The following is a 22722-nucleotide window of genomic DNA, read 5'->3' as shown; positions in this document are numbered from 1 at the left end:
ACCCAATTACCTCACCCCCTCACCCACCTCCCCTCCAGCAACCCTGTTTGTTTCCTATAGTTAGGAATTTCTCATGGATGCCCTTCAACAGATGACTGGATCAAGAAGATGTGATCCATATATGCAATGGAATATTACTCAGCCATCAGAAAGAATGATTACCCACCATTCACAGCAACATGGATGGGACTGGAGGAGATTATGCTAAGCGAAATAAGTCAAGCAGAGAAAGACAACTATCATATGGTTTCACTCATTTATGGAACATAAGAAATAGCAGGGAGATTGGTAGGAGAAGGAAGGGAAGAATGAAGGGGGGGTAAACAGAAGGGGGAATGAACCATGAGACACTCTGGGAAACAAACTGAGGGCTTCAGATGGGAGGGGGTGGGGGACTGGGATAGGCTGGTGATGGGTATTAAGGAGGGCACATATTGCATGGAGCACTGGTGTTATATGCAAATAATGAATCATGGAACATTACATCAAAAACTAAGGATATACTGTATGGTGACTAATATAACATAATAAAAAATTATTATAAAAAGAAAAAAGGAATTTCTCATGGTTTTTCTCCCTCTCTGATGACTTCCCATTCAGTTTTCTTCCCCTGTGGTCCTCTGCCCTGTTTCTTATATTCCACATATGAGTGAAATCATATGAAAATTGTCTTTCTCTGATTGACTTAATTCACTCAACATAATACCCTCCAGTTCCAACCACATCAATGTAAATGGAAGTATTCATCCTTTCTGATGGCTGAATAATATTCCATTGTGTATAGATATACCACATCTTCCTTAACCAATCATCTACCAAACTTTTTCAAAAAAATAACATCAAATCCTTCAGAATGCTTCCAAAAAAAATGAAGACAAAGGAACACCTCCCAACTCATTCTGTGAGGTCAATATTAACCTGATACCAAATCAAGCAAAGACATCATAAAGAAACAAACCTGCAGGCAAATATTTCTAATAAATCTAGATGTAAAAATCCACAAGAAAATAGTAGCAAACTGAATCCAGTAGCACATAAAAAGGATTATAAGTCATGACCAAGGAGAATTTATCCCAGAAATGAATGGTTGGTTTAACATGCAAAAATCAATGCAATAAACCATCAATTAAAGGACAAAAGCTACAGGTCCATTTCAATAGACACAGTAAAATCATTTGACAAAATCAATCATCCTTTCATGATGAAAAGTACTTAATTGTGTAGGAATAGAAAGAGTAGACACCTCACATCACACACAAAAATTAACTCGAAGTACATCCTAGACCAAAATTTAAAGCTCTGAATTGCAAAATTTATAGAAAAAAATTATGAGAAAATCTTCATAGTTTTGGGTTAGACTATGATTTCTTAGACACAATGCCAAAGGTATGATCCATAAATGAAAAAACAATTTATAAATTGTATTTCATCAAACCAGCAAGGAAATTGAAATAGTAATGAAAAACCTCCCAAAAAACAAGACTCCAGGCCAGATGGCTTTCCAGGGGAATTCTACCAAACATTTAAAGAAGAAATGATACCTATACTACTGAAGCTGTCCCAAAAAACAGAAATGGAAGGAAAACTTCCAAACTTGTTCTATGAGGCCAGCATTACCCTGATCCCAAAACCAGACAAAGACCCCATCAAAAAGGAGAATTATAGACCAATATCCCTGATGAACATGGATGCCAAAATACTCAACAAGGTCCTAGCCAATAGGATCCAACAGTACATTAAAAGGATTATTCACCACGACCCGGTGGGGTTTATTCCTGGGGTGCAAAGGTGGTTCAACATTCACAAATCAATCAACATGATAGATCGCATGAACAAAAGAAGAAACAAGAAACATGATCCTCTCAATTGATGCAGAAAAAAGCATTTGACAAAATACAGCATCCTTTCCTGATTAAAACTCTTCAAAATACAGGGATAGAGAGAACATACCTCAATATCATAAAAGCCATCTATGAAAAGCCCACAACGAATATCATTCTCAATGGGGAAAAACTGAGAGCTTTTCCCTTAAGGTCAGGAACACAACGGGGATGCCCACTCTCACCATTTTTGTTCAACATAGTACTAGAAGTCCTAGCAACAGCAATCAGACAACAAAAAGAAATAAAAGACATTCGAATTGGCAAAGAAGATGTCAAACTCTTTCTCTTTGCAGATGACATGGTATGTTATGTGGAAAACCCAAAAGACCTCACCCCCAAATTACTAGAACTCAAACAGCAATTCAGCAATGTGGCAGGATACAAAATTAATGCACAGAAACCAGTAGCATTTCTATACTCTAACAATGTGACTGAAGAAAGAGAAATTAAGGAATCAATTCCATTTAAATAGCACCAAAACCCATAAGATATCTAGGAATAAACCTAACCAAAGAGGCAAAGGATCTATCTAGAAACTACAGAACACCTATGAAAGAAATTCAGGAAGACACAAAGAGATGGAAAACATTCCATGTTCATGGATTGGAAGATGAACATAGTGAAAATGTATATGCCGCCCAGAGCAATCTACACTTTCAATGCTATCCCTATCAAAATACCATCGACATTTTTCACAGAACTGGAACAAACAATCCTAAAATTTGTATGGAACCAGAAAAGATCCTGAATTGCCAAGGGAATGTTGAAAAAGAAAACCAAAGCTGTTGGCATTGCAATGCCTGACTTCAAGCTATATTACAAAGCTGTAGTCATCAAGATAGTATGGTACTGGCACAAAAACAGACACATAGATCAATGGAACAGAATAGAGACCCCAGGAATGGACCCTCAACTCTATGGTCAAGTAATCTTTGACAAATCAGAAAAAAATATCCAATGGAAAAAAGACAGTCTCTTCAATAAGTGGTGCTGGGAAAACTGGACAGCCACATGCACAAGAATGAAACTGGACCATTCTCTTACACCATACACAAACATAAACTCAAAATGGATGAAAGACCTCAATGTGAGACAGGAATCCATCAAAATTCTAGAGGAGAACATAGGCAGTAACCTCTTTGACATCGGCCACAGCAATTTCTTTCAAGACACACCTCTAAAGGCAAAAGAAACAAAAGCAAAAATGAACTTTTGGGACTTCATCGAGATAAAACGCTTTTGCACAGCAAAGGAAACAGTCAACAATACTAAGAGGCAACCCACAGAGTGGGAGAAGAATAACATTACAGATAAAGGGCTGGTATCCAAGATCTATAAAGACCTTCTCAAACTCAACACCCAAAAAAACAAATCCAGTCAAGATGTCCTGTGGCATCTAGGTGGCTCAGTCAGTTAAGCATTCAACTCTTGATTTTTGCTCAGGTCACGAACTCAGGGTCATGAGATCAAGCCCCACGTCAGGCTCTGCTCTGAGCTGGAACCTGCTTAAGGTTCTCTCCCCTTCTCTCTGCCCCTCCCATTCACACATTCTATCTCTCTAAATAATAATAATAAAAAAATAATAATAATAATATGACAAAATCCAATATACTCTTTACCCACTTTCCCATGTACCTCATGGTAACAGCTTGCAAAACTATAAAACAATATCAAAACCAGGATATTGACATTAATACAAAATAGTTCTGTCTCGGTAGGATCCTTCCTGATGCCATACTCACTTCTGTACCCTTTTCCCCATCCTTGACCTCTGGCAACCACTGATCTGTTCTCCATTCTGTCATTTCAAAAATGTTACATAGAATCATAACTATATGTGACTTCTCATGGTTGGCTTATTTCATTCAGCATAATTCCCTGAATAGTTGCTCAAGTTGTTGCATGTTTCTATAGTTTGCTTTTTTTATCACTGAGTAGTACACCATGGTATGGAGGCACCACAATTTTGTTTATCCATACACCCATTAATGAGCATCTTGATTGCTTTTAATTTTTTACTATTATTTAAAAAGCTACTAAAAATTGTTATGTTTAGCTTTTTGTGTAAACTGAGCTTCTTGCTTCTATGTTATAAATGCCCCAAAATGCAGCTGCTGGCTTATACGGTAGATGCATGCTTAGTTTTATAAGAAATTGCTTGTTTGCCAGAGTTGTTAGGCCCCTTTACATTCCTCTTGCCAATGTATGAGTGGTCAAGTTCCTCTGCATTCCCATCACCACTTGATGTTATCGCTATATTTTATTCTGGCCATTCTGATAGCTGTGTAATGGTAACCCATGGTTTTAATTTGGGAGTCCCCAATGGTTAATGATATCCAACATCTTACATATGCTTTTTTTGTCATCTCTGTATCCTCTTTGGTGAAATAACTGCTTGTGGTTTTTGCACATTTTGTAATTAGATTGATTTTCATAACTGTTGTGTTTGGGGAATTCTTTTTAAGTTCTAGATACGAGTTATTTGATATATGGTTTGCACATGGTTACTCCTGATCTGTGCTGTGTTTTGCATCCCCTTAACAGTGACTTTTGCAGATCAAATTTTAAAATTTTGATACTGTCCAATTTATCAATTTTTCCTTTTATGGGTCATATTTTTATTGTCAAGTCTAAGAATGATTTGCTTGAACTTAGATTCTGAAGACTTTCTCCTATCATTATTTCCTCAAGGTTTTTATAGTTTTATATATAGTATTTATATATTTATATCCATGATTCTTTTTGATTTAAATTTTGTATAAGGTGTGAGGTTTAGGTCAATTTTTTTTTTTGCCTTCTGATATCCAATTGTTTCAACACCACTTCCTGAAAAGGTTATCTTTCTTCCATTGAATTACTTTTGTACTTTTGTCAAAAATCAGTTGGCATATTTGCACAGGTCTATTTCTGGGTTCTCAGTTTTGTTTCATCGATTTATATGTCTATCCCCCTGGAATTTATCAATGCCACAGGATACAATATTACTATATAAACATCAACTGCATTTTTGTACAGCACCCCCCCAAAAAAAAGCCTTTGGAAAATGATATTAAAAAGCAATTCTATTTGCAGTAATAGTTTCAGTAAATTTAACAAAAATATGCAGACCTCTACACTAAAAAGTATAAGAATTCTTAAGAAAAATCGAAGAAATACTAAATAAATGAGGCAAATACACCATGTTTATGGTAGAAGACTCTGTTAAGAAATAATTTCTCCCAAATTTGATTTACAGATTCAACACAACCACAATCAAAATATCAGCAGATCTTGTTATAGAAATTGAAAAAATTAAAGTTAATATGAAAAAATCAAAAGACCTAGAAAAACTAAAGCAATGTTAAAAGGAACATAGCTGAAGAACATACATCACTTGATTTAAAGACTTAATATTAAGGTACAATAATTAAGATAGTGTGGTACTCATCTTAAGAATGACAGATACGTCATTTGAATAGAACAGAGAATGCTGAAACATACCCAAACTTATACAGTCATGTGATTTTTGACAAAAGTGCCCAAGGAATCTGGTGAGAGAAAAGAATTATTTTTGTTCTGTTGTGCTTTGAATTGCTTTTTAACAAATGGTATTAGAATAACTAGACATCCATATGGGGAAAAAAATGAAAAACAAATCTCAAATCTTTTGTGAAAGCATACACAAAAATCCATGTGTAAAAACAATAAATCTCAAACTTTTTGTCATAGCATACATAAAAATTAATTCCAAGTGGATCATAGGCTTAATGGTAAAGTTAAAACCATAAAGATTTTAGAAGAAAATATGAGAGGATAACTTTGTTATTAAGTATGTAGGCAAGAGTTTCTTATACAGGTCACAGAGATCAATAAAAATATAAAATTGATAAAGATAGATTCCATCAAAATTAAAAACTAGTGCTCATCAAAGTACATTGTTACAAATAGAAAAGTTACATACTGGAAGAAAATACTATATATATTTCAAATGCTACTATCCAGAATACAAATTACCAAAATACAACTACGATTCAATAATAAGTGGACAAAAAAGCAATTTAAAAATGGACAAAAGTTGTGCATCTTCTTGGAAAACTGTCTGGTAGTTTCTTACAAAGTTAAACATAATGTTACAATATGATCCAGCAATCACACTCCTGTGCATGAAGGTGTGAAGTGCTTTATTCATTATCTCCCCAAACTGGAAACAATCTAGATGTCTTTCAACTGGTGAATGGAGTACCATGGAACTTTACTCAGTAATCGAAAGCAACAAAGGATTGATTCATGCAATGACATGGATGAATCTTAACTGCATTTTGCTAAGTGAACGCAACATGACTACAAAGGTTGTTAGTGTATAAATCCATTTATATGGTACTCTGGAAAAGGTAAATATATAGGGGCATAAAACAGATCTGTGGTTTCTAGGAGCTGGGAGGGGATCCAGCAGTTGACTACAAAGTGGTCATATAAGAGAATTTTCAGGGTGATGGAAATAGTCTATAGTATTGTAGTTGTGGGTGCATGACTATGCATTTGTCAAAACCTATATAATTGTACCCCATGAGAGTGACTTATTGTATGCAGACTTAAAAAACTCAACCAGATGTCTGGGGAACCCAGGATAGAATGAAGACTATGGCAAATGAATCTAACTCTATTACAAATATGATATAACTTCACTGGAGGAGGTAGAGAGGAAAGGAGCTGACTTAATAATTTTGGAAAAATGGTTTGTCTAGGTACTGTTTTAAAGATAAAGGAAAAAAGACCTGTACACAAACATTGTACTCTAGTTGGTAAATACATTTCTTACAGCAGTATGGTTAAGCAATTCTGAAACTATATTATGACCTATACTGGGTAGAAAAAAAAAAAGCCAGCATATTATGGACAGTGAGAGCCAGATTTCTCTACCAGAGAAAGAAGTTACAAATAAGCACTGAGAGTGTACTAGTTTTCTATTACTGCCACAATAAATGATCACAACCTTAGTGGCTTAAAATAATGCAAATTTATTATATTAAAATTTTATAAACTAAAATTCCAACATGAGCTAAAATGAAGGTGTTAGCAGGCTGCATTCCTTTCTGGTGGCTATAGGGGATAATCTGCTTCCTTGCCTTTTCCCACTTCTTGAGGCCACTCATATTCCTTGGCTCATGGTACCCTTCCTCAGTCTTCAAAGCCGGCAATGTTGCATCTCTCCGTGTCTTTCTCGCATAATCACATTTCTCTCTGACTCCCCCTTTGGCCTCCCTCTTCCACCTTTAAGGACTCATTTGATTATATTGGGCCCATGCATATAACTCAGGATAATACCCATATTTAAGGTCACCTGATGAAAAACCTTAATTCCGTTTGCAACCTTAATTATCCTGTTCCATGTAAGGTAACACATTCACAAGTTTCAGAGATTAGGAGTGGACATCTTTGGTTATTCTCCCTACCACAGGAGGAATAATAAAATAAACCATATCATGTTGGATTAGAGTCAGAGTTTTCAGTATAAATTCATGTTTATTTTAACATATACACAGATAGATGTAGACTAAAATATAGATATGTGTGTATATGCATAAATTTCTAATTCTGTTCACCAAGGAGGCCTAAAAGTAATAACAGCCCAGTAGGAACAAGCACACCTAGGCACAGATCTTGTTTTCTAAACATCGTTCTCCAATAAAAACAACCAGGGCTTCTTGAAATGGATGATTCTAGGGCTAAGGCAGGGAAAATGGAAGATGAAATTGGAATATCTTGTAGTGCCAGGAAGTGCTTTAAAAACCCCCAAAAGAATAGGACTATGTCAAAAGAGTATAGAAACCAACCTGAAAGAGTTCCCAATGGCTGAGGTTGGACAAATTAGAGCAACAAACTAAATAATGATATTATTGTACTTTAACTCAAAGAATAAGAGAGCCCATACTAATATAAATAAATAATTGAATAATTCTTATTACAGAAGAATTCCAACAATAGTAGAAAGAATGAAAGAAATAGGAAATCACCAACAGAACAATGCAAGAATTTCTGTAGGCAAGATCCACTGATAAATGTCAAGCTTAGTGAATGAAACTTTAAGGGGAAATAGGATATTTGCATGTCCTTCAAATATTATAAATTTCTGTCGTTAAGATATGTTTACAAATTTTTTGGTAGTCCTCCCTCTAGGAGGTAGAGTTTAATCCTCCTCCATTTAAAAAAAAGATTTTATTTATTTATTAGAGAGAGAGAGAGAAAGAGAGCACAAGGGAGGCAGAGGGAGAGGGAGAAGCAGAGTCACTGCTGAGCAGGGAGCCTAATGCAGGGCTCGATCATAGGACCCTGGGTTCATGACCTGAATTGAAGGCAGACGCCAAACCAACTGAGCCACCCAAGCGTCCTAATTTTCCTCCATTTAAATATGGGGTAGACTAAGTGACTTGCTTATATCAGAAAGACTATGAACTATAACTGAGTATGTATGCATATACTGAGTATGTGTGTTAACTTCACAGTAAAAAATCAAGAAGACACCACCTTGACCAAGTGGCCAAAGCTAACATCACCAGTGATAGATCATGCACCCCCTGATATCATGTGCTGAGTAGGGCACTTTGCCTCTGTGGTATTCTCCTTAACATATAACCCCAGTCTAATCTTGAGAAAACATCAGACATGGCCAAATTAAGGGATATTGTACAAAATAATTAACCAACATTCTTCAAAAGTGCCAGGATTATGAAAGACAAGGAAAGACAAAGAACCTGCCACAGATTGGAGGAGCTAAGGAGCTATGACAAATACAATATGGCATTCTGCATTTGATCCTACGACAGAAAAAGAACATCAGTGCAAAAACTGTGGAATCCTAATAAAGTCTGTAGTTTAATTAATAGTAATGTGCCAATGTTAATTTTGGTAAATGCATCATGGTTATAGAATGTGTTAACATTAGAGGAGGATGCATGACGATAATACAGAAATTCTCCATAGGATTCCTGCAAGTCTTCTATAAATCTAAACTTATTTTAAATTATTTTTAAGGGGGATAAAAGCTTTGAACAGATATTTTACAAAGAAAATATATGAATGGCCAATACACAATGAAAAAGTACTCAGTATCATTAGTCACCTGAAAAAGGCAAATTATAACTATGAGATAATCAATACACACCCACCTGAACAGATAAAATTAAGAAGACTGTCAACACCAAATGTGGGCAGTGATGTGAGCAATCAAAACTTTGCTACATTTGGGTGGAAGTATAAAATTATACAACTTTAGAAAATGGTCCTGCAATTTCTTATTAAACCAAATTATCCTAGGACCAAGCAATTGCACTCCTACATATTTACTCTACATAAACAAAAATATATGTCCACCTAAAAACTTTTCATGAACATTCATAGAAGATTTAACCACAATAAGATATCATAATTCCAGATTTCAAGTTATACTACAAAGCTGTAGTAATCAAAACAGTATGGTACTGGACAAAAATATACACATAGATCAATGGAACAGGATTGAAAGCCCAGAAACAAACCCATGATTATATAGTCAATTAGTGTTTGACGAAAGATGCAAGAATATGCATTGGGAAAAAAGACAGTCTTTTCAATAAATGATGTTGGGAAAACTGGACAGCTACATGCAAAAGAAGGAAACTGGACCACTGTCTTACACTGTACACAAAAATAAACTTATAATGGATTACAGGCCTAAATGTGACCCTGAAACCATAAAAATCCTAGAAGAGGGCACAGGCAGTAATTTCTCTGACATAGGCCATAACAACATTTTTCTTGATATGTCTCCTGAGGCAAGGGAAACAAAAACAAAACAAAACAAAAAACTATTGGGACTACATCAAAATAAAAAGCTTCTACACAACAAAGGAAACAATCAACAAAACCAAAAGACAACCTACTGAATGGGAGAAGATATTTACAAATAACATATCTGATAAAGGGTTAGTATCCAAAATATACTGTGACTTGATAGAACTCAATGCCAAAAAAATAAATAATCCAATTAAAAATGGACAGAAAACATGAACAGACATTTCTCCAAAGAAGACACACAGGTGGAAAACAGACATATGAAAAGATGATCAACATCACTGATCATAGGGAAATGTGAATCAAAACCACAATGAGATATGACCTCATGCCTGTCAGAATGGCTAAAATCAAGAAGACAAGAAACAAGAAGTGTTGGTGAGGATGTGAAGAATAAGGAACCTTCTTGCACTGTTGGTGGGAATGCAAACTGGGGCAGCTACTGTGGAAAATGAAGTTTTCTCAAAAAATTAAAAAAAGAACTACCCTATGATCCAGTAATTATACTACTGGGTATTTCCCAAAGAACACAAACACCAATTTTGAAAGGATACATGCACCCCTATGTTTATTGCAGCACTATTTATAATAGCCAAATTATAGAAGCAGCCCAAGTGTCCATTGGTAAATGAATGGATAAAGAAGAGGTGGTAGATTAGATATTGATATAGATATAGATAGATAAAGATGAGGTGATATATATCTATATCTATATCTATATAATGGAATATTATTCAACCATAAAAAGAATGGAATCTTGCCATTTGCAGCAGCACGAATGGAGCTAGAGGGTATAATGCTAAGTGAAATATGTCAGTCAGAGAAAGACAAATACCGTATGATCTCACTCAGAAGTGGAATTTAAGAAACAAAATGAATGAACAAAGGAAAAAAAAGAGAGAAACCAAGTAACAGACTCTTAACTATAGAGAACAAACTGATGGTTACCAGAGGGGAGGTGGGTAGGGAATGGGTGAAATAGATGATGGGGATTAAGAGTACACTTATCAAGATGACACTGAGTAATGTATAGAATTGTTGAATCACTACATTGTACCCCTGAAACTAATATAACACATATGTTAACTATAGTGGAATTAAAAGTAAAAACATAATAAAATAAAAAGAAAAATTTAACCATAATAGCCAAAAACTGGAAACAGCCCAGGGGTCTATCAATATGAGAATGGATAAACTTTGCCATATTCATAAAAATTCATAAAATTAAACATTACAATAATAAGAAACAAACTACAGACTACATGGAACAATAAAGATGAATCTAAGAAACATTATTTTGGGGATGCCTGGATGGCTTATGATCTCAGTGTTGTGGGACAGAGCCCCATGTCAGGTTGCACGCTCAGCAGGGAGCCTGCTGGAGATTCTGTCTCCCTCTGCCCCTCCCCCACCACTCACACATGGTCCGCCCCTCAAATAAATAAATAAATCTTTTAAAAAATAATAAAAAATTTAAAAAATTATTTTGTGTGAAAAAAGACTTCAGATACAAAAGTACTTTCTGTGTTATTACATGCATATGAAGTTCCAGGGCTGACAAAATTAACCTATTATAGGAAAAAATCAGAACAGTGTTGCCTTTGGGGGGATCGCACAAAGATTGACTGGGTTAGGGAATGAGAGCATTCTGGGATAATGGTAATGTTTTATATTTTTTGAGGTATTGAAGTTGCACACATTTATGCATTTGTAAAAACTCTTCAAATGTGGATTTAAGGCTTTTGCACTTCATTGTATATAAAATTCACATCAAAAGAAAATCTATAGTCAAATATTTAACTCTAATTATTGATATACATTCTGAAGAATTTAGGGATGAGTGTATTGTTTGCAAGTTCCTTTGAAATGTGACAAACAGTAAGATGGATTGCTGGTTGGAGAGGGAGTCTGATGCATATCTGATAAAGCAAGTGTAGTAAAATGTTAATGGTAGAATTTAGGTTGTGGAATTTTAGATGTTCATTTTAAAATATGTTCAAAGTTCTGACAATTATGAAGATTTTTATGATAAAATTTTGTGAAAATATAGTTATTAAATGAATAATTCCAATTGAACAGTAACCATAAAACATCAAAGAAATAATAATGCTCAGTACCACCACTTTAATAAAACAGAGTACATTTTGGACATATTACTATTTAAACAAAATAAAATAAATATTTGGCACTGTAAAAATGGTCAAGATGGAATTAAGAAAACGTATAAGCCATAAAACGTTTACTAGCAGGATGTCAAAGGCTTGGTGTCAAAGTGACTGGAGGTGAGAGTGTTTGAAGTTGGTAGAAACTTAAGTGGTAGCCAAAGACATTATGGCCATTGGGCAACGTTCAATTGTTACCAAGCTACTGTTATGTGTGGGATGGTTGACCTCTCTTGAGAAAGAAATTACTTCATGGGACAAAATAATGGGCAGAATCTGTGAGATAGTGCTGAATTGGTAACAGATATTCAAAAGGATACAGTAGGACTAGAGTAGCACATAAGGGAGCAAAGGCTGTAGTTGTTTGATATCACTATCAGAATCTTGCCCTTGTGTCTCAGAATCCCAAAGAGGTCACATTGCAAAGACAAAGAACTCCAACCCATGGAGATTCCCACATCCTAGGAAAGTAAGTTTCATGGCCCTTGCCATATTTGCTTTTTCCTTACTTGGCATGTTCTAGAGTACTGGTTCCTAACTAACGGAGTTCCATCTATCAGGATGTGTTTGGAAAATTGTGGGGACATTTTGGTTGTCACAATGTTTGGGAGGTGCCACTGACATTTAGTGGATGGAGGCCAGTGATGCTAGCTGTTCTGAAATGCATGGGATAATGTTGTATAATAAACAATTATCCTGTATTCCACACAGTTCAAAATATTTCAGTGAGTCTTAATAATATAGGTGAGAAAAAGTGTTTATAATTATCTGAATTTTGTCTTATCTCAACAGTAGCTTTTATCCTACTGTTTTCCTGTTATTTATCCTTTCCTTTCTTATATGCAATGACATCCAATCCTTTTGCTTTTCTTAAATATGAACTTATTCATTTTAAGTTGGTGCAATCATGTATTTCATTATGTTGTCTGATGTAGTCATGCCCTTGCATTTATATATTGAAATAAATATCATTTTATTATGAATTACTTTCCTTTCATTTCTCATTCATATTTCAGTTAGGTCACTACATTGATTTTTTTGAAGTTATGTATGTAGGTAGGTTATATTATCTATGAACGTCATTTCAGGATAGTGAAGGGGGAGTCACAAAATATTTGTTATCAGGAGAGAGTATTAGGTCTCATTGGAATGAGAACTACTGATCTAGTGCAAAGAAGGCAAGATGAATATGGATAATATGTAAGGCTTGAGGTTGTTGAAATCCTGGCTCATTATTACAAAAGTAGAAGGAACAAATCATCAGTGTGAGTGAACCACTGGAGCAAAAAGTTTCTGCCTGAGAAGAATCATTACAAGTGCGTTTCAGGCTCTTTTCATCAGCTTGTCATTTCATCCTCACAACAACCCTGTAAGATAGGCACTATTATTATTCCCATTTTTTGGATGAGGTAATTGGACCTGAGAAAGATGAAGCAAGTTGCCCAAGATCTCTTAATCACTGAGTGGCAGAACCTAGAGTGGAACTCAAGTCTGTCTGATGCCAAAGACACATGCTTTCTATTATCTTACTCAGGCTAAGAGCAAGCTGGAGAAGAAAGTGCTAGACATCCCCATCCTTCTACAGAATAATGTGTGTGAAGATCCATGAGTGAGGATCATTTAGGATTTTTTGAGTGCTTCAAGCTGTGCTAAAAAATCAGAAAATAATAACACAGAAACTCCTTTCTCTCAATGAATTTCTAACCTAATTGGATACATAAAATGTACAATAAGTACAAGATTAAATTAGAGGAAGGAGAGAAAATGGTGGTAGCTGGAGAAATAGCAAGGACAGTTGTATGTGTGTGAGAGAGAAAGAGAGAGGGAGGATGTTCCATGTGTGTCTGAAGGAAATTCCAACAAAGATTTACTGATTGCCTACTTGTGCATGGTAAAAAAAACAAACAAACAAAACAGAAAGAGGTTGAAGACCTAATGAAATGATGGGGCAGGAAACCAGTCTTTGAGGAGGTGGGAGGGGAAGGGTCCAGAGCACAGGTGTAAGGGCACACCTATTTGTCAGAGGCCAGAGGCCCATGGGAGAAGGGGATTGCAACATGAAAGAAATTTGGGAGGCAGAGTAGGGAAGCACCAGCCAGCCCTGCTCCGTGAAGTCCAGGATGAGGTGATCCTTGCCTATTGAGCAAGAGTCAAGAAAGGAGGGATAAGTTGAGAGGCCAAAAAGATCAGAAAAGCTTTGGGACATGCCGTGGGCATAAATAAAGCCAAAGAATCAACAATAAATGAATAAAAGATTGTGGAGCTGTCTGCAGGGCTCTGGTGAAGTTAAGCTGCAGGGATTTATGCATTTGTTGGTTATCCACTTTGTGCACTACCCATAGTAAATATTCAACCCCAGGCAGCCACCTCTGCAACTTCCCTACTCTTGGCCTCTTAGCCAATATTATGTCTCATTTTTTCCTAAATTGTGAGCAATCTGAGCAACAAATTATGAAGACAGAGTATACACATATAGAGTTTGCTGTTATAATCAAAATTTACAACAAAATTAATCTGACACATATTTAATGATATGCATAATTGTTATTGTGCTGGGTGGCAATTAGGCATAAATTGTAAACAGTTCACATTAATGCCTGTAATTAGTATTACTTCCACACAGTTAAACTACATTCTTAGTTTCTTTCCTGAGTTTCTTAGCTCTTGTATATCCCTCATCTGTATCCATGTCAACAGTGCAGATATGGAGTTGGCATTAATCATCACCTTCATCAAGCACTTGTTATCCTTAGAAGATAAAATCTGGGGTTTTTTACCTAATAACTATTTCTGGCTGCCACTCATACTGCCCTTTCAACTGCAAGTGTCCATCAAGAGCCAGCCCTTTCTCATGCAGCCTTCTGCCAACCTCACTGGGTACTCGGTGCCACCTCCCAAGGGATTTCAGGTAGGAACAGAGGAGAAAAGCATGGCTAATAATGGCAACATAAGGGAAGAAATGGGTTCTGAATCTCACTATCTGGAACTCCAGGGGCAAGTGGGTCACAAGGTAAGGGAAAATGACTGAATTCAACACACATACATCCACCTCCCTGCCCCTGATCCTATTAAATGACTAATACAGTCATCTGCACAGCTGTCTTTACGGCGATAGATTCATACCAAAAAGAAAACCGTGTTCCAGCCTAACCCTCAGCACATCCTTCCCTTCTCTCAATAAAGTTATTGCCTGAAATGCCTTTAAATTCCAGACTTGGTCCAGCCAAAAAATGGGCAGAAGACATGAAAAGACACTTCTCCAAAGAAGACATACAAATGGCTAACAGACACATGAAAAAATGTTCAACATCACTAGCCATCAGGAGAATACAAATCAAAACCACAATGAGATACCACCTTACACCAGTTAGAATGGTAAAAATTAACAAGACAGGAAACAACAAATGTTGGTGAGAATGTGGAGAAAGGGGAACCCTCTCACACTGTTGGTGGGAATGCAAGCTGGTACAGCCACTCTGGAAAATAGTACGGAGGTTCCTCAAGATGTTAAAAATAGAGCTACCCTACAACCCAGGAATTGCACTACTAGATATTTACCGCAAAGACACAGATGTAGTGAAAAGAAGGGGCACATGCACCCCAACGTTCATAGCAGCAGTGTCCACAATAGCCAAACTGTGGAAGGAGCCGAGATGCCCTTCAACTGATGAATGGATAAAGATGTGGTACATACGTGCAACGGAATAGTACTCAGCCGACAGAAAGGATGAATACCCACCATTTGCATCGGATGGAACTGGAGGGGATTATGCTAGGTGAAATAAGTCAAGCAGAGAAAGACAACTATCATATGGTTTCACTCATATGTGGAACATAAAGAATAGAGCGGAGGACTATAGAAGAAGGGAGGGAAAACTGAAGGTGGGGAAATCAGAGAGGCAGACAAACCATGAGAGACTATGAACTCCTGGAAACAAACTGAGGGTTTCAGAGGGGAGGGGAGTGGAGGGATGGGATAACCAGGTGATAGGCATTAAGGAGGGCACTCGTGGTGATGAACACTGGGTGTTATACACAACTAGTGAATCATTGAACACTACATCAGAAACTAATGATGTACTATAAGGTGGTTAACTGAACATAATATAAATAAATAAATAAATAAATAAATAAATAAATAAATAAATAATAAATTCCATACTCGGGTTTCTTTTCTTTTGCCATTAAAAATAAATCTCCTTAAAAATCCCCAGGAAGCTAGCATATTGATGGGAATACTTGTCAGTAGACTAAGCTTTAGAGTCAGATAGACTGGATGCTACAACATGCTAGCAGTGAAATTTTGGCATTTTCTCTTTCTAAACTTCAATTTCCTCATCTGTAAAATGGTGATAATAATTGTGTCTGTCTTGTATGGCTGCTATAGATTTCATGTTACGATTTCATGTATATAAAACATTAGTACACTGATTGGAGCACAGTAAAATTTAATTATTAGTTGCAGTTATTTTTATCATAGTTATTGTTGCTTTTAGCTGTAGCCTTGGCTTCCTCATTACTGTGATCATCTCTCCATGTGTTTACTTCTGTAGGAAGCAGAACTGTGGGAAATGAATCTATAAAATACTAATGGTGAAATCTGGATGTTGAAGCCTCAGATGATCTTAAACAGAACAGCACAGATGGCTCAGACCCTCATCTATATTCCAATTCTGTTGGAGGTTTGTGCCAACCTGGTACATGGTAAAACCTGGCATGTAGAGGAGATCGAAGTCAGACCAGATTAAAATGATCATTAGAAACATTTGTTTAATCACCAAAAATGTATTAACTGAATGATATAGACTGGATATTTTTGGAAGGGAGAGAGAATATGTCCAACAAGTCTGACAAGAGCACTAATAGAGGGGTATCTTCGACACAGTGGTAACATCCAGGAGGGATGATGTATTCCTCTCTGCTTGGAAGGCTTGAGGAAGCTTCTCTTCACGGAAACAGGCCTTCAAACAAGTGTAGGAAAGTATTAAATGGTATAATATATATTTAAAAAATCCAATATCAGTCAAGAGGCATTTTACCATATAGCTGAATTTTCTGAACTTACTTTTTTCATACTAAAATGACATGAATGCCAAGGCCACTATTCTAGTTACTATTCCTCCATAACAAAGTACCTGAAGAATTAGTGAAATAAAACAACAATTGAATTATACTCATGAATTCTGTGGGTTAAGAATTTGGACAGGTCACAGCAGGGATAGCTCATGATGTCTGGGTCCTCAACTTGGAAAACTTTATGACTAGAGGGGACCAGACAGCTAGAGGCATTTTTGCTTGCATGTCTCCAATTGATGCTGTTTGTCACAGTCACCCTCTTTTAGTGCTCTGGTTATGCTATATTGGTCCAAGATGTCATTGCTATTCCATATTTAAAAGGAGGGGACATAGATCTTCCTTCTCAGTGGGCAGACTATTGAAGAATTTAAAGATATGAAATAGACGCTACAGATTTTATATAGATATCACTTCTGTCTCCCAGGAACTTCCAACCAGAACACCTCTACATGGCCTCTCCATGTGACTTGGTCTTTTTCACAGAATGGTGGCCTCAGGATTGTTGAATTTCGCACATTATCTAAGTGCCCCCAAAGCAAATTTACAGAAAACAAGGCAAAAGCCGCATCACTTTTTATGACCCAGCCTTGGAAGTCACTCTTTAGATTCTGGGTGCTACTATTGTGCCCACATGCGCTAGTCATGCTCCATTGGTCCAAACTAGCATAATCCCTTTGAGATTAGGGAGATGACACCAATTCTATCTTTTGATAGGAGGAATATAAAACAATTTTTGGATATGTTTCAAACCCTCCTTAGTTATCCATCTATCAAAGGTATAACCATTGAATACCCACCCATTGACTAACCAAGGGGCGAGAATTCTAAAAGCATTAGTTCATTTATTCATCAAATATGTATGAGTGCTTACTATGAGGCAGGCACAGAAGTTCTGGGACACAGACAGGAAAAATATAAGTATATAAATGATTACATTATTACTACTTTCCTAGGTGCTAAGAAAAATGATGATATATTGAAATGGAACCTAACTAGATGGAGGTGATGGTATTGGCAGGGAAGTTAATTTAGAAGGGATGGCCAGACATTGTCTCTTTGGTGTCAACTTAGAGAGTACAGAGGATAGGAAGGAGCTAACTATATCAGGTTTTCAGAGACAACATTTTAGGCAGAGGAAATAGCACACTCAACCACTCTGAAGCAGAAAAGAATTTACAGATGCAAGAAACTGAAAGAGGATCCCATATGTGGCCAGAGAACATAGACTAACAACATATGATGAAGTTGTGATCATACTCTTAGTAGTTTAACAGGTCCATTCTCCCTTAGCCTGCCTTCGTCTCCTATCAGACACCCTCATTTTTTAGTATAGTTGACAAACAGTATTAACATTAGTTTCAAGTGTGCAATATAGTGAATCAACAACTCTATAAGTTATGCTGTGCGCACCACCAGTGTAGCTACCATCTGTTACTATGCAATGCTGTTACAGTACCATTGACTATATTTTCTGTGTTCTACCTTTTGTTAGCACCCCCTTTGTTTCTCTGCACTTTACTCGTTGTCAGAAGGATTTTAGTAAGAGAAACGTGGCAATTAAGTAAAGAAAGAAAGAAATATGGTTCTGGCAAAAAGAATAAGGTGGAGTCAGTCTGGTCTTATTGCTTGGGCTGCCATTAAAAGCCAGATGTTGGACAGCAGAATTCAAAACTTCCAAAAGCTGCTCAATCAACTAATATATGAAATAGACTGTATTTTATCTGCCAGAGATGATAGTAAAGTGAGGCTCTGGTAAAACTGAGAAGCCTCAGAAGCTTGGCCTCTAGCTTCTCTTTTCAGTGGTCAGACTCCTATATAGTAATTAGATACCTCCTTAGTCAATATTTCTTTACTATATCGAAGTGGGAAAGGGCCCGATGACAACATCAGCATTATGATCATCATCATAACTACTAATAAATTAATTAACATGTATTGAATATCTCTTATGTGCAAGGGTTTTACATGCATTATCTCTTTTAATCCTTATAACAGCCTAGTGAGGTAAGATAGATACTAGTATTTCTATTTTACACATGAGGGATTTAAAGATCAGCAAGGCTAATTTACTTATTTATGGTCACAGAGCCAGGACTCACAAGCTAGTTTGTCTGAGTGGTGAGGCCACTCTTTAAGCATAATTGAATACTGTAATTTTTCAGGTAGTGAAAAATACAAAGAGGTACCTGAAAATTTTGCATAAGCAGTGCCCCTAAAGCTGAATATTTACCTAAATTTCTCACTTTTATCCAGATGCCTGTCTTCATATAGGCCAAATTGAACTGTGTCCTGTGCAAAAGTATCTACCCTTTCTCAAGGCATTGCTTTCATACACTAATTCAGGCTTTTCTCAAAGGATTTCTTATTTGCATTCTGATTTAAGAATCAAGTCCTTAAACTTACACAAACCACCATTTTGAGCTTCAGTTATCCTTGGAGAGCATGGCATATAATCAGCTTCCTTAAGTACTTTGAATTAAGTGATATACAGAGAACAGCTTGCCTTTAATAGATTTCCTTCCCTGATCTCAATGGGGCCCTGTTTCAGGTTATTAAAAAGAAGAAACCCAATTAGCTCTAATTGCCACTCTCCACGGATATGTTGCTTTCTCATTGGCAGATGGCAGCTGGTGTTGTGGAAGAGTCAATGATTCTTAAATTTTCCAAGTGAAGATATTCCCTCCTCTTCACGTTTCTTTTTTCCTTCAATGTATTCTACAACTTACAAATGTCCAAGGCCTATTACTCCAGATTTAGGAACATGGGTATTAGAAAATGATGATCTTCTCAACAGAGGCCAGTCCTATTCCCAGAAATTCAGGCCACTCAATCTTCCCTTGGCCTGGTTCAGTTGAACAAATTTTTACTGGGTGCAGGCTATATGTCTGGGACAGTGTAGGTGGTCCAATGTTTAGATGAAGAGTTTTCAAGGAAAATTCATATTCCTTTTGTGCCCCTAACAGTGTCATTCATATATATATATATATATATATATATATATATATATATATATATATTCCATATATATATATATTCCATATATATATATTCCATATATATATATATTCCATATATATATATTCCATATATATATATTCCATATATATATATTCCATATATATATATTCCATATATATATATATATATTCCATATATATATATATATTCCATATATATATATATTCCATATATATATATATTCCATATATATATATATTCCATATATATATATTCCATATATATATATTCCATATATATATATTCCATATATATATTCCATATATATATATATTCCATATATATATATATTCCATATATATATATATTCCATATATATATATATATTCCATATATATATATTCCATATATATATATATTCCATGTATATATATATTCCATGTATATATATATTCCATGTATATATATATTCCATGTATATATATATTCCATGTATATATATATTCCATATATATATATATTCCATGTATATATATATTCCATGTATATATATTCCATACATATATATATATTCCATATATATATTCCATACATATATTCCATACATATATTCCATATATATATATTCCATACATATATTCCATATATATATTCCATACATATATTCTATATATGTATTCCATATATATATTCCATATATATATTCCATATATATATATAGTGGGTGTTTACATTTAAATTTCTACTTAACATATTGATAAGTTAAGTTTATATTTAACAAATGTGCTTAAAATACGAATAAATAAATAATTTAGGCTGCCTTTTCATTGACTCAAGACAATGCTGGTTTCTGATCCTAGAGGAAATGCTCAAGATTCTTCAGTCCTTACCACAAATTCTACTGTCAAATTTGCCCCAAGACAAATCTCTGATCGTAAGAACTAGAAGTACCCTTAAGACATTATATAGTTCAGACTCTACTTTAGGCAGGTGAACAAATATCAGTATTATATAATAGACGAACAATTTACTAGGAGTCAAACAAAGGTATAACCATCCCCTAATTAACTGCGTGACTTTAGTCATTTAATAATCATATTTATTTTAAAATGTTTATTTGAATACTTATTCTATGTCAGGCCCTGTTCTAGGTGCTGGGAAGAATTGGAGGTGAAGGTAAGGTAGAGACAGAAATAAATAGGACATATTCTTTGTCTTTAAGGAACTCATTAAATGGAGAGAAAGACATATGCAAAGAATTACTGTATCATATAATCAATGCTAAAATAGAAATATATGCAAAGTGCTTTAGTAACATAGGGAAAAAGAAAGCCTGACTTTACAGGGGTGATGAAGGATCAGGGTATGCTTCACAGAATTTGCAACACTTGATTTTTGATATTTGACTTGGGTTTGAAGAGTGAAAATGGGAGAAGAAACCTGGAAGAGGTGAGGCAGAGGTAAAAGGAGAAGCACCATGTGCAAAGTCATGGAGTTATAAAAAGTATGAGACCTTTATTCTGTTCTTAATTGGGGATCCTTGTGGCAAAGGCTGATTAAACACAGGAGGGATGTGGACAAATTTTCATTGCAGGAAGATCACTCTGGTGACAGTGTAAGAGCCTAGGAAACCATTCTCATTTCATGTCTAACCCCTTGCCAGCCTTTATGATTGCACTGCCATAGAAGAATGAGAAGAACATTAGATACACAGCTTGTACTTTCCCCCCTTTGGTTTTCCATTATAGAGATAGAAATACATTAAGTTGTTAAGAATTGTTATGTTCAGTGGATGTTGAGCCCCCCTGTCTTGGATGATAGTAACAAATGGTAAACATCTATGTTACTCACACTTTTTTGGTATTTAGGGCACTGTGAGGGAATACAGTAGTAATGACAAGGTCTTTGCCCTTAGAGAGTGTACAACTTACCTGTAAGAGAAGAGAAGCTTCCTACATGTCTAGAGGTGCTTCCATGCTGATATATAAAAGTGGGCTGTTTAAGAATTCTGCTTTTTGTATTATTTACAATGATTTGTTAAACTTTGATGCCATTTCAATAATTTATATAATCCCTACCTCAAAAAGTACACTGCTATTCCCTTTAATTTCTCTTCCAAGAAGAAATTGATACCACTGAATTCATATGCACCTTCCTAGAATAGTCTATACATCTACAATTAAGTATAACTATTATTTCTTTCATCTATTGTTACATAAATGGTGTCATATGATACACACCACGCACCACGCTATACCTTGCTTTTTGTACTTACAATATATCATGGAAAGCTTTCCATATTAGCATATGCAGAGCTGACTCATTCCTTTATGCTATTTTTGTTTGTTTATGGATGTACTGCATTTCATTGTGAGTATGTGATTTAATTTATTGAACCAGTTAGGTTGATTTTAATCTTTTATTTTTATCAATAATCTTGAAATGAAAAACTAAAATAAATTTTAATCCCATGACATGTTTATTTGATGATTTTTATCAAGATTTTAGGTGGGAAAAAGAGACAGATTTAGATTTAGATTGCATTACATTACTTTTCTACCTCTCACTTCACATCTAACTCATGTTTTCCTAAGAAAAGTCATCTGCAGTAATGTCTTCTATGGTCCAAGATAACCATTTTAGGCAGTCCAAGATTCTGGGTTCCCCTGAATTAGTGAAAAGATCGTGGATTTGGTGCCACCAGACCTTGGGTTCAAATTCATATTCTGGTATCATTGTTTGACTGGATGGTTTTGACCAAGTGAATTAATCTCTGGGATTCAGCTGCGATATCTGTAAAATGGGGATAATAACAGTAGCCACCTCACAGTGTT

Source organism: Ursus americanus, chromosome X, assembly GCF_024610735.1.
Source record: "Ursus americanus isolate L20-20 chromosome X, mUrsAme1.1.p, whole genome shotgun sequence".
NCBI classification, from domain to species: Eukaryota; Metazoa; Chordata; class Mammalia; order Carnivora; family Ursidae; genus Ursus; species Ursus americanus.
The sequence above is the reverse complement of the archived record's forward strand: the minus strand, read 5'-3'. Positions refer to the sequence as shown.